The sequence below is a fragment of the Barbatula barbatula genome (genome assembly GCF_947034865.1).
Source record: "Barbatula barbatula genome assembly, chromosome: 6".
Classification (NCBI taxonomy): domain Eukaryota; kingdom Metazoa; phylum Chordata; class Actinopteri; order Cypriniformes; family Nemacheilidae; genus Barbatula; species Barbatula barbatula.
This window is the reverse complement of record NC_136765.1, coordinates 14,496,959-14,512,159: the sequence shown is the minus strand read 5'-3', so window position 1 is coordinate 14,512,159 and position 15,201 is coordinate 14,496,959.

The following is a 15,201-nucleotide window of genomic DNA, read 5'->3' as shown; positions in this document are numbered from 1 at the left end:
TAAATAAAGCAGGCCTTTTTGAATTCAGGTCATGAGTCATACAGTATAAATCAAAGACTTAAGCAGAGAGATTGTAAAGTCATGAGTTAATTATGGCACTGAGGACTGCTGTGTATACAGAGCAGCGTGTGTAAATGCATGTGGTTTGAATGGTGTCTGGTGAGGTAATTACCAATGTGCTTTTAATGAAGTCTCGAGGGAATCCCCAGACATCACCTCTAAACTGCATCTAATCAGTTTTCGGAGTTTACTGCACACTGCCCACTCGACTGCAGCCTGCAGGGCAGGAGGAGCTTTTCGAATAAAACCTACACAAGATGATATGTAAATTAAGGTATGTTAATGGCTTGTTATCTAGTGTAGAAAGGTCAATGCATCAGCTTTTGGAGCAAGCTTTTTATAGGCTAGGAGTCAACTTGAAAGGACTACAAATGCAACAGCGTTTTTTTGTGAGGTTTGCCATTTTTGAGACTATCAAAGTGTCTGGTTTGTTATTTTTAGCAATAAACAATTAAATGATCAATGAAACAAAAGTTACCGTGGCAAAATGGGTAACAGGTTGCCCAATTTTTGTAATAAAGCTAAATTAAATTGAGTCAGACCATAGTTTATTTGTATTTAATATTTATAATTGACATATGCATTATTTAAATAAATCAACATTTAATTTAGGTTTATTATAAGTACTTATAATTACTACCATAGTAGAAAAAATGCTTTATAAATTTGTTTTAAACACAAGTTCTGGGGCACTTTTGACACCATTGTATTTTTTCCTACTATGGTGGTCAATAGTGGCCAAGAACTGTTTTGTTACAAGCATTTTCCAAATATCTTTCGCTGTGTTCGCCAGAACAAAGAAATGTATACAGATTTGTAACAACTCGAGGGTGAGTAAATGGCAGATTCTTGGTTGAACTGTCCCTTTAATTCAAAATTCTGGCATTGTAATGATTTTAACTGATGCATTGATGCATTTAACTGATAATGTGACACAGGCCAAAATTTGTTTTATCTTACAAAGTTAATAAAACAAATCATGTGCCATCATGTGCACTTTAAATGTCCTGTATTGTTAATCCGTATAAACAGTGCAGAAACTTGAAATGAAACTAGGGTCATTGAATAACATGTTTTATTCATTAACTGAAGTGCACTGAAATTGCAATGGTGCAATGAAGTCTGTACCGAGACGTAAAGTTCAAATAAGACTGTCACAAGCATTACAAATCAGTACACAAGATCAGAGTTTATGGGTAATCTATCTTGGCATGGACACTCAGAACACACACTTACCAATAACCAATATAAGCACAGCAGTCACAACTATCCCTCGTCTAGTACATTTACATTTAAGCATTTGGGAGACACTTTTATCCAAAGCGACTTACATTGCATTATACTATACATTTGTTTCTTAGTATGTGCAATCCCGTGGGATCGAACCCACGATGGTGGAAAGATTGAGGCATTTCTTAACAAACTGAGCAAGGATATTGTCATTAGATCGTAACAATCAGCTTTATCGGCTAAATTACAAAAGTTAAAATGCGTTCAGATTAGACTGTGTGAGATTAAAACAGATACAAATGATGAGACAAACAAGCGATTACATTGTATTTACAATGTTTACAAAAGACTTAAAACAACACACTAAAACTCAAGACTGTTAAAAGCATGGAATATGTTAATACTAGTGATGTAAGATGTGACACCAAAGCTCTGATGCTTTTGTCAAAGAAAAGAAGCGATTTTCAGTGAAGCTTAGTATCGATGCTTGATCCGTTCTGTCAAAATCATATAACCGATGACGTCCGAAGCTTCGTTTCACACAACCAAGAGACTGCTTCGTGCTTTTGATAAAAACCCCACCCTCACGGGTTGTTACAGCTGCAGATTTACTATAATGGTATGAAAGTGCATGTGTATATTTTGTGTTACTTCCTCTTCATGAATTTGCCTGGTTTACAAACAGGAAAATTTTCCAAATCCACAATACAAAATTTAATGTTTATTGTTTTGGGTTACCAAGTGTGCGAAATAGATTGTTGTCATGTACTTAATATACTGATTCATTAATTAACTAATCTACCCATGCATTCATTCATTAAATCATTATCGATTCTAAAACTAATGCGACACAGCGCTTTCCCACACTTTCACCAGCAGAGGTCATAGTCGAGCTCTAATTAAAAAAGCTCGACTGATAAACCTTTTTCGAAACACTTCGCCACATCACTCGATAATACCACACCCTAAAAAAATCTAAAAGTCATAGCGGGTTAAAAGTCCAAATGTGATGTGTCCACCGGTGAATAGAATCCAAATAAAGTTAATCCAAAATGAGCCTGGAATTGCAAGTCCACCATAGGTAACTCCACACTCCAGCACAATAGTCTGTTTTTAGCTAATCTACCACTTGTGCCATGCTGCCTCCTGGTTGCTGTCATATCAGACCAGGGGCATGGTCAAGCTCAAACTGGTGCGCAACGTTTTCCTACGGTACATATTTCCTGGAAACGGTGTGCAACAGGGTTTGAGATACGTTTTCTCTTGTTTGGTGGGTGTGTCAAGCAACATGTATACAACCCACACGGTATTAAAGAGACAGCTAACACAACGGGTCCAAGTAAAGTCGTGTGTCCGCTCGTTATATGCAACATAAGAAGACATGTATTTTGCAGTATTCACATTTATTATGATTTCATCAGGCTCCGAAAATTCTTCTAAAAGAACACAAAGAATGGCCTTCTCAGCTGCCATAGTTCAACTCCTGCATCATCACAACAGGGTGTTGTGGCGCACCACCTTTTAAAGACATACACACAAAATCCAATAAGAGGAATAAAATGGGATACAATGGCTGAGACAACAAACTCTAACATTTAAACTCTAATATACATCAAATAATAAGATGTATAGAGCGGTTAAAACATGTCTCATGTGTGACAGGGTTACAAGCTCTGCATCTGACTCCTGCTGGACTCACACTGGTACGAGTTATACGGACCGGTGACAGGCCTGCTTAGTTTTCATTTCATCCCCATCCTTTAAACACGTGTTGATGTCAAAACATCTAGAGGCATGTCTTCTCAGTGAGACAAACAGTGCAATCGGTGTCACGTCTGAGGGATATAAAGATACTGTTTTAGTTTTTACAATTTCTGAACATCCGCAACTGTTCAGAGTTCAAGTTGTTCAGATGTGAGATGATTTTCACATTGTGTATGTATTATATTCCTTCTAAGCAATAATCTTCTTCGAAAGGAAAACCTTGACTAATGCCTAAACAGTAGTTTCTGTTAAAAATGGTCTTAAAAAAGACAAATGTTTCACATTTGCTAAGCAGTGCACTGACTCTTCTCTTATCTGCAGATGATAATAGAATAACATTTGGAACTTAACCTATGAAATAACCCAGTTGTTCTGTCGGCATAATATAATACACAAATAACAAATACAAAGTGCTCTGGGTCTGCACTGGACCTGGAAGAATTGGCAACATTTTTCCATGTTTATCAACCAAAGGCAAAGAGCCAATCTAATTAGTTAAATACACACAAGGCAAAGAGCCAGGAGAAGAGATTCAGGCGGCCAGTCTTTACCCAGGGCTTCCAATCCATGAGTTCTGAATGAAGGCAATAATTACATTTAAATGTTCTATTTGGATCCAATAATAGAGAGAAATAATGAGCAATTTAAAATGATTTATAATATTCCAGCTCAATGATATTATTATTCTATGTGGTTTACAGAGGAACTGTAGAGTTTATTTGAAAGAAAATTATACTCTCGACTACACCGTTGTGCATTCATATACCAAGTCCCATAATTTGCTAGTTAAAATGTACCAATGACTTTCTGAACAAAGGCGGATTAATGATTTTTTAACAATCTGAAAAGATTCCTCTCGCTATAAAGAACCATAAATGAAATCTCTTTAACATCTCAATTGCTTCTCCTAAACAGCAATGAGATTAAACAGAGGGCAGTTTTTTGGCTTCTAAGATTTGTCTTTTGAAAAAAAGGGCCACTTTTCGTTAATGTACTTTAGGGTTTCTGTAATAAAATGAAATCTAACAATGTAAAAACTCTTCTCTATACTTTCACTGCATATCAACAATTGTCTCATTTGTTTCCATTTTTGTTTATCTTAAGGGAAAAATCAGTTTATACTTACTAGACATTGGTGAGAAATCCCTTAAATCTTTTGAGCTATAAAAGAGCAATAAAATTTTCCTGGCCTCTTTGGGGCATTCAAAAGCAGTCATATGTTTTGCAATATTTTTACAGAAAACACAGACCCATATTATGAATTATGCAAGCTGCATATGCAGCAATAAAACCTGTGCATGCTGCAGCTATATATTATATTTATGGAATCAAGCTTAATGGACTATGATCAGTGTCCCAGCGTGAGTTATACAGACTGGGCATCTCAAAATCAAAGAGACAACCATATACAGCACAAGGACAACTCTTTCTGTCGTAATGAAGGGCTCACTATTTAAGTTCAAACAGCTTAAAGACCTATAGTAAAGGTCGTGATACAGATTGGGTTCAACAAGCCAGGTTTTAAATCAATATTAAACCTGGGGGTGTGTCTGAACATGTGGAAACCAAGCCTACCGTACCAGTGCTCAGTTTACATTTGATTCAGTCAGTACACCATCTTACTGGACATGGATAGTTTTATAGCCAATTTTTCAGCCTTACAAAAGGCCCGGGGAGCAAAGTCAGGTTATGACACTGTGTAATGCATGCTTCAGAGCAGTTCAAAGCTAGTTATACTGCGGTGGATAAATGCTCTTTAAGACAAAATAAAATAAGCAGCCCAAAGCTACTGTAGTTCAGTGGTTAGAGCATGGCGCTAGCAAGGGCAAGGTCATGGGTTTGATCCCAGGGATTGCAAATACACAGATAAAATGTAATAAATGTATACTATAACATGCCAAAGCCGTGTCCCATGCATTGTTTTATTTGCGGTAACCTGGCATAATGTTAACATTAACGGCCACAATTAGCCACCTATCCTTGCCATTCAGATCTCATGGCGCACATACCGGTGACAATTTAGTGACTTTGGCACTATAATTAGCGATTTTCAGACCCTTTTGTCCACAAAAGGTGCACAGCTTTCATTCAGCGGGAAAAAGGTGTTTTTTTTCAGCATCTATTTTGTGCAGTGTGTGCGTGGCAGATAAGCTAAACATTCAGTTGACTGAAACTCAGGCAACTCATCAACGAGTACAACACAGAATGTAAGCATCTGTCACTGTTACTGACTGTTTGGGTACACGAACATGAACACAGTACATCTATGCACATTGTGTTTTGGCGGAGGCTAGTGCACATGAGAAAAAAACATGATGTATGGTGATTTCTTTTATATATCTTTTTCACAATAACAGTTATTGCGAAGCAGTCACCGAATTATTTAACCTGTAACAAAATGTTATTTATTTTATATATCTTTTTCCAAATAACAGTCATTGCATTTGAATTGCATTGTATGTTGATGGCTTGATTTTAAACAACTTTAAAAAAACAATTGCAATAAATTGTTTTGAAGATAAATCAGCTTTTTCATTGAACCAGAGAGAAACTTTTATGTCCTCCCTACTGTTAAATGAAATTTACGCCCATGCCTTGTCCTTATACCATCTGCAATATCAAGACATATAAGAGAAGCAAGACCATAAATAGGCACCAGGTGGTACTTTCCAACAAAACAGAGCTCCTAAAAAATGTAGTTTAATAAAAGAAGTGCATACATTTTAAAACATAAAATTTGAAACATCAGATCAAACTAAATATTTATGCGATGCCTTCTATGCACATCTATAGGGTCTGCAATTTCAAAAGTTTGGACAGAACTGAATACATTTTTGTTAAAAACACAGATTTGTGCGATTTCTTTATTTCTTAGAGACTTACATTTACACTTGTTCCAGAACAATAGTTTACCAAGCAGCACAAAAAACAATGAAATATGTGCCTAATGCTTTGAAAAATATCAAGGCATACCAAACTTATTCTAATTCTCATAGAAATGATGGATATGATGGGAATAAATCATTGCAATATTTTACTAAAGAATAGGCGTGTAAAAAATGACGTGCAGTAACGGATGGGTACAGTATATGGTCAAACAGGTATTTATACTGTATAAAGCACATCATGCTGAGCTGAAGAAAGGGAGTCATTCACATTTCGGATGGGTGAGTACATTTCATTTTTAGGTAAACAAATCCTTTAACAAGCATACAGCGTAAAGTCAATTATTTATTTGACCTTTGCATCCCACTGCTTCACCCCAGGGTAAAAACAATGGGTGGAATTTATAGAATTACACAATTAGAATTTGCATCAATCAACCTGTCAATGTTTGGTGCTGCAATCTAGTGAGCCCATCTGTTCCAGACCAGCAGTACAGCAACCAACTTTACATTGAACCCTAGGGAATGAGCAAGCAATGAAATAACAGAGAAAAAAAGAGAGGTCAATGTATTTTGAGCCAAAAATTGTACAGTCCAGGACTGCTGCAAACCACATGCCATGCTATACAGGTAACAAAAAGTAGCAGGCATTTCTAATTTATTTCACCATGAGGTTTGACAAAACAGAAAGGCTCATAGTATAAAGGTAGAGATAGGTTTAGGGCACAGAGCTTAGCTTTAAAAAAACAGTATAAGGAAGTGAAAAAGAATGACATTTCTGGAGTGTTTGGAAAACTTCCCAGAGAGAGCAGGACAGAAACAGATAGCCTATTCCAAATATAAGGATTGGGCTTATTTTGGACAGAAACAAAAGCCTTGGTGTAGCAAACAAAGGATGATCATAAAAAAGATCTTCCTATAATAACAATATCATTCCATCCGATTCCTAAGGGAGCCCATGTCACATTAGACGACAGCCCATCTTCAATATCACTTGGTTTTATAAAAAAATTGTTGGTTCAGGATGAAGGTTCACAGGCTGATCCACCAGGGCATGATAGCCTAGATCCAGAAAACATCTTAATGAATAAATCCAAACCCTTGCTCAAAAAGTGCAACCAATCACAACCGAACGGTTTCCTGAAAAACCCAATAGATCAAAGGTGAGAATAAGGGACATGGATACAGCTGAAGATGAGCCATGCAGCTACATTCATTTATTTGAAGTACAAGACTTTAAAGTTCTTACAAAATTTCTTTATGAAGTGAATGGATGTTAGCAGCAGCAAAAATGATAAAACGAGTCATGATTCATCTAAATGGTTCACAAAGCAGCAGTCGGCAAACGCAATGCAAAAGGACTTTTGTTTCTTTGGTTGGTGACCGCTGATCTGAACAAGCAGGTTTTGATCCCATATTAATCAAAGGGACTGCAGCGAGATACAGTATATATCCTCCACACTTGAAGTCATGGCACCGATTGAAATAGTCCACACTGTAGTGTAATATTTGGTCAAGATCGAAGGAATAGAGGATATGCATTGATGTCATTTTCCCACGTGAACACGCTGGACACAGTCCCTTGTGTGGTAAAACATGCAGCAAAATGCACGCAATTTTTTTATTTAAAGCAGTTGGACTCGACGGTGATCCATACGTCTTACAAAGGAACCAGGTATTCTTGGACACTGATATTTTGCGCAGTATTGCATTTCCTGTTGTAAGCAGCCATTTTGCTAAGTGTTCTGCCCCTCAAGGTAGCGTGGTTTGCCGCGTTCACATGGGAAAGTGACGTCATATGCATACCCTTTAGAACCCTGTCTAACACTGTATTTGGATTATTATTCTCTCAAACTTTGTGAATCTTAGGGATAAAACACATCGGATAAGAGGACAAAAAACACAGTTCCAAAATGGCAAAGCTATCTAATGGTTTAAGCTTCTTAAAGGTCCAGTTTGTTAGGTAGTGAATTTTAACCAACGGTTCACTTCATCACTCCCCTTTGAAGCACTACGGTGGCTGACACAGGACTAAGAAGTTGTCATGTTGTCGCTTCTTTGCCGAAGGAGATAGATATTTATGAAACACACTCGGTATAGCAGTTTGTCCGTTTAGGGCAGGGGTCGGCAACCCAAAATGTTGAAAGAGCCATATTGGACAAAAAAAAATAAAAAACAGCTGTCTGGAGCCGCAAAAAATTAAAAGCCTTATATAAGCCTTATAATGAAGGCAACACATGCTGTAAGTGTCTATATTAGCTTTATTACCCCCCTAGTATCAAAATGATAAGTAGGCTACAAATACATAATGAGCATTCATGATTAAATGTTTATTTTCCCCTGCATCGCATCCTGGAGAGAATGACGCACCACGTGACTACTCTGCTGTACGATGGTGCTTTAGGTTTAACTTCCATTATAATTTGAATGTATTATGTTTCGTTGCATTGATGAAATTAAAGAAATACAATAAAGAAATCAGATTTTTGATGTCATTTTTACTTTAGGATTCGGAAAAACAACAAAATGTGCAACGTGCATATGCATCCTGTAATTTCAGACATCCCCATGGATATAAAATGCAGTCCTCTTCAATCCTCAATAATACAATACAATCCTCTTCCCCCAAACTATATACTATATACTGACAAAAATCAGTATCATCTGTGAACTGAACGTTTTCCCACGCTTTATTATATCCCGGGTTGCAACAAAACTAGCAGCAGTAGTGGAGTTTGGAGATGCAATCCACTTCTTAAATTTATCTTTGCGCTCCTCTAATTTTCCACATTGGCAATGAAAGCAAATGATTTGGTCCAAGAACTGTTGAATCATCTGTTCTCCTCAACTATCTTTCTATTTTTCCCCTTGGGATCCATGACACACCCGCCGGTTTGTTTGTGTGTCTGTCAGCCACCGGTCTGGCATCACGCGCGCTGCCGCAGATCTGACAGAAACGCGTGTCGCAGTATATGACGTAAATCTTCGTTGACAGAAATGTTGAAATTAAATATTATACACATTTTTACAACGTTGAAAAACTTTAAGAATGTTTGTCATGTTTTTCCTCCTACAGAAATTATATTTAAATTTTCATATTTTTGAAAAAGCTCTAGGGAGCCACTAGGGCGGCGCTTAAGAGCCGCATGCGGCTCTAGAGCCGCGGGTTGCCGACCCCTGGTTTAGGGCTACTTCAGAAACAGCATGGCGAATTCCATGCAAGGGGACACGTGGTTTATGTAGATAGAAAAATTACATTTTAAGGTTATATTTTAAGGCTTCATTAAGGTCTTTATATACCTCTGAACACAGTTTTGTATATGATATTGTATTTCTTTTACACACAACACCTTTAAACATAAACTGTGAATATTAGAATTTTAGAACGTTTAGAACGAATAGTAGAACGTTAGAATATTTCGAATACTCTCAAAATTCAGAATAGGATACAAAGATGTGTTTCTACTATTACACTGTCCTACTTAGTGTAAGCAACACATGTCGCTGTGATTGAACGATCAGCCTATTTCCAACTTATTAAAGTGTGCTAAGACATTGCCTTTGTGCAGGAGAAAAGAATGTAGGTAATATCGACATATTGCCTTAGGGAATTCTGAACATGCTTAGCTTGCCATGTCTCAAATGACAATCTATCATTTAGCATTCACAGTAAATGCTAAATGACTTCATACTGCAAGTCTTTGGTTTAAATGTCATTTCTCTGACCGACAGAGCTTGTGTAATATTCGCGAGGTATGTGTAATATTTATGGCAAAGATGTAATTTGTAACACCACGTTCTTGTGAGACACAACATTTTGTTTCTCTGTATGTCTGTAAATACAGTATTGCAGAAATACAATTAAGTTTAATGACTTGACTTAAAGTCATTTCCTTATCTTAAAAAGCAGCAGACTAATTTAATTAAAAGGGTAATTTGCTCACAAGGTGAATCTGTGGAAGAACTGTAATTTTTAATGTAGAGATGAACAGAGTAGAACTAACAGAGTAGAAATGAACAGAGTAGAACTAACAGTGAATATTTATATTTGCATCTGCGCTCATACTTGAAACTGCTTTATCAGCCAAAACTAAAAACAATTAGTGGAGTTTACCTACAAAACGACCAGATGGAGGTTTGAATATCTGGGTCTCTCCACAACAATAAATTCTGTGAACATCTGTCACAACCTCTGGGCGGTTGAAAATAGATGGAAAAGAAAGAAGGAGACGGGCAGAATGTAAGAATTTATGTCATACGCTAGATACAGAAGAATAAAAGCGGTCATAAACGTGACAGCTGGATTGAACGTTTGTCAGAAATACAGAAAGGAGAGAAAAGGAGCGAGGGGAAAATATGGGAAATACAAATATCTGAGGAGAAAATGTACAAAACTTCAGAGGTATGATAAAAGTTCTTTGGAGAGATGGAACAATAATAAAGACCGCCGATGCAAAGCCTGGATTCCCTAGAGCACAAATGCCTGCCAGATCTTCCCATAAAAACTCAATCAAAATTTCACAAGAACTGAAAAATATATCGATTATCAATTTAAAACACCAACATCAGCTGAACCACTGAAGAAAATGCCCATAAGAGTCCCATTACATCTTACTAGGGTTTATTATAGGATTGACTTATAGGTCATAACATGAGGTCATGTAATTATGAAAAAAGGTGTGGCTGATGAATAGTAATTGCTAAGGTCATCAATAAGGTCAAAGGTGACCTAAATAAGGCAAAACTTCATTTTTAGCCGCCCAATACAAGGTCTTGGGATAAATTGCCTGTTATCGGTCTCTTGAATCAAAAAAAGTTGCAAATTATAAACTATAGCTCGTTTAAACACATTTTATATCATAAATCTGATAGTCTGATCATTTTAAGTTGCTTAAAACAGTGCTACAGTTTGACACTATACTGGTAAATTAACCCATACTAACATTTATACTGTAATTTATTATGCATGTTTAATTTGGTTCTGAAAAACACTTATTTGGTTTATTTACAAATCTAGGTGCTTTTCGAATTATTTTGATAGCATTTTATATATAAGTCAAACTGAACTTTGATCTATGGTTTCAGGAAGTGATTCTTCACTGGCCAAAGACGTTGGACAACCGAAATTGAGGACACACACTTAAACACAAACACATGCTTGTGATAAAAGAACCAATTATTTACTGCAAATTATTTAATTTACTGCATGGCTTCACTCTGATGTTTTTCTTTCACTATTGGGCATATTTTGGAAGTAGTGTGTTGACCCTTGGTGTCATGTTTCTTAATGAAATGTATTTTCAACTTGAGAGAGCTGTTGATTAATTCACAAGGACCACTGAAATGTGCGTCATTAAAGGTGATGGAAGACTTTATGGAATGGCACACTGAAGTTCTATTACTTTTTATACGACACCCATACGAAAGATATTTTGGACACGTTAAAATAAAATAAAATAACGAGATTAAAGTCTTAATATTTTGAGGAAAAAATGACACTTAAAAAAAAAGCTGTGCTAATCAGAACGCTTGTCGGCACGTTCCAGCCTGCATGTTTACATAGCAAAGAAAACAGTGAAGCCAACACTGACACAAGAACGCTATAAATTTACCATCTCTCCGTCTTCTTGTGCATGCCTGCGTTCAAATGTGCCTATTTTCATACTGTACAATAAATAATAAATGATATAAATCATTACTGTGTGGATATCCAAGTAATGTCCCATGTACTGCTTCCATCGAGATTCTTAGGTACGTAACGTTACGCATCACTATTCTGTCGCCACGCGAAATGAGGCTAAATTCAAAAAGGTAAAATAATTCTGAAGGGAAACAATAACAACACCTAATAAATAGGTGTTATAAGGAGTATAAATTATGTATGTACAAAGAAATGTATAACAAGTGGTTAAATAGTTGATTATTTAGCTAGTTTTTGCAAACAACAAACGTAACATGGCAAATGTATATGTGAATGTATTGTCACTGTACGGAATGTAGAGTGCAATTGTCTATCAAGACCAAAGACAGTATACACACACTTTTGATTGGATAGATGGCCAACCTTCTCTCTAGATAGTAAGTGAAATAAATGGGCAATGAAATTTATGCTTTGCTCCATGGAGAATAGAGTAGAAACACACTGGAGCTGATTCTGCAGGCAATTTATAAGTTAGCCTCTTTAAAGTAAACGTTTAATTATTTAAAACACCATGGGCAGGCTGCCTGTAAGTTGCTGAAATGTTCAGTGCAGCTTTTATACTTGGTCTTGATTTTAAATAGCCTCTGCCAAGCCACAGTTCAAAACTAACAAAATCTTATACTAATCTTCTTAGTTAATCCTTTTCAACAAAACGAAATCCACTCAAACTAAAATAAAAAATTAAACTGTAGCTCAGACTAAATAAAATAATATAATTTTTAACATTTGACACTTTAGCAATCCATAATTTGGATGAGAAATTGGTTCTTATAACTTTGTTAAAGTATGTAAAAATGTTACGCGCAGGCACCTCAGCATTTTGAAATTACTATCCACCTCATTTTTTAACGCGGAGGTAAATGATGTGACGTTAACCTTTTTGTCTTGAGACTGCCGTTTTATTAGCTGGTAAGCATTTGTGAAGCCACAACACGCACAACCTTGAGGCGGATGGGCTACAACAGCAGAAGACCCCACCGGGTACCACTCATCTCCACTACATATAGGAAAAAGAGTTCACAAGCTCACCAAAATTGGACAGTTGAAGACTGGAAAAATGTTGCCTGGTCTGATGAGTCTCCATTTCTGTTGAGACATGAGTCAGAATTTGGCGTAAACAGAATGAGAACATGGATCCATCATGCCTTGTTACTATTGTGCAGGCTGGTGGTGGTGTAATGGTGTGGGGGATGTTTTCTTGGCACACTTTAGGCCCCTTAGTGCCAATTGGGCATCGTGTCACCATTTGGCCGGTTCTTGGCCACCAGAGGTCCCCAGAGAGTTCTTCACGCTTGATTTTGATCATTGTTTGCACCTGTGCCTTGTTTAATTTGAGTATTTATACCCCTAGTTTTAGTCCCTTGCTCTAAGTTTGTATGTTGTAGCCCTTCACATGTTACTGTGAGGTCAGAGAGTGATTTTGTTTTTGTAATATCTTTTGTGCCATTAACCAACTGTGGATTTATATTTTTGCGTGGAGGATTATCTTTTAGTTTTTTCCAATTAAAACTTTATTTCAAGCACTGTTGCGTCTGCCTCACCATTTTGGGATCAAACAACTCCTAGTGGCTCAGTCTGGAAATTGACTACTTATCACGCCGAGTTCGAGACCAGGCCCTGAAACATCGTTTAAATGCCACGGCCTACCTGAGCATTGTTTCTGACCATGTCCATCACTTAATCAACACCATGTTCCCATCCTCTGATGGCTACTTCCAGCTGGATAATGCACCATGTCACAAAGTTCGAATCGTTTGTTGAACATGACAATGAGTTCACTGTACTAAAATGGCCCCCACAGTCACCAGATCTCAACCCAATAGAGCATCTTTGGGATGTGGTGGAACGGGAGCTTTGTGCCCTGGATGTGCATTCCCCAAATCTCCATCAACTGCAAGATGCTATCCTATCAATATGGGCCAACATTTCTAAAGAATGCTTTAAGCACCTTGTTGAATCAATGCCACGTAGAATTAAGGCAGTTCTGAAGGCGACAGGGGGTCAAACACAGTATTAGTATGGTGTTCCTAATAATCCTATAGGTGAGTGTATAGTATAATGATATTTTTGTACATTAAGTGTCACACTCACCATAAATGTCTGCATTTGAACAATGTTTATTAGTTATTGCAGTCAAGAAGGTGTATTGTTTAGGAGAAAGCTAGGCATTAAGCAGGCTAAAATAATGAATAATAGATGCAGATCAAAAGGTGCACAACATCCAGATTCTGCTGTGGTGTGTGGATTAAAAACAAATGTTTTGTAGACATTAATGGCCTTTGTACCAACTGTTATGGCAACATCATACTGCACATATCAAGCTTGTACCTTTGGGTTCCATAATAAATATTACCTAGCCAGTCAAAACAGCACATTTGTCTCAGTCGTAATAAGACAGCTGCCATTAGTTAAAGTGGCTCACCGGAACACAACCAGTTCAAAGATGGTGGCGCACACATTTACGCCAATAATAAGGTGGATAGATGTAACATAGGAAACCTAGTATATCTTGGTGATTTTTATATTATATTATAATAAAAATACATTCATAAGTCAAAAGATAAGATGTCCTGGATGAGGTTTAATGGGAAATATTTTCATTTGCAAATATGTGCAAAAAAATTTTGGTTTACCTTAGGGCACAAGTCCTAAATTAGCTTTTTGCTCCCATCCAAAATGCAGAGGTAAGCTTTTTACTTCTCCCCCACCTACCAAGCTAGGTAAATCCATTCATCTTTTATGTTAAAAACTCTGTGTTAACTGAGTTGTCTGACACAGTAGAACTTTCTCTGTTGCATAATGAAAGACCTAAGCAAACAAGAAAAATGCTAAAACATTTAGAATGTTCTAGACATCTCATGCAAATTTGTATTTGTTTTCCTTCTGTATATTTTGCATTCTAATTTGCACTCTTCTCATGTTTTATCTAAACCAGGTCACCAAAACCGAAAGACAAGCAACTGTACAAAGCAAGAAGTAAAATTCTCAGTCAGTATTTCCCATTGTACCAAAATGATATCCCAGACTAATGAATAAGTTAAAGCTGTGTTGTGTAATGGAGGGGATGAAATTGGACACTTTTTCATGTGATCCTGTGCTGGGGAACAAAACGTACCATGAGGCAGCAACAGGCAGAATAACATTGACCTCGCCAATAAGGAAAGACTTACAGGACACAGAGCGTCCAGAACGAGACCTCGTGGGATTTTCAGGTTCGAGAACCCTGTGAGGATAGCAGAGGAAACCAGCCTGTGAAGGACAGGACTTCCCAAGAGGGTTTACCTAATTTTCCTTTTCTGAGATTTCTTCCGTGAAAATATCCTTCAGGTAAAAATGAGCTTGGACAAAAAGTGAATTGACCCAGCCATACAAGCCCAAAACTGTTCTATGGAAGGTTCATCAGCTCTTGTTACAGTCCTGTAACTGGGTGTCCTCTGATGAGCAGCGTTCCAGCACATCTCTCAGTAGTGGGTAAAACCTATCAGACTTGGCTACAGTGAATCATTCTATTCCTCTGGGATGATGAAAATGGGCTGAGCGGTGGTTACAAAAAAAGACTGG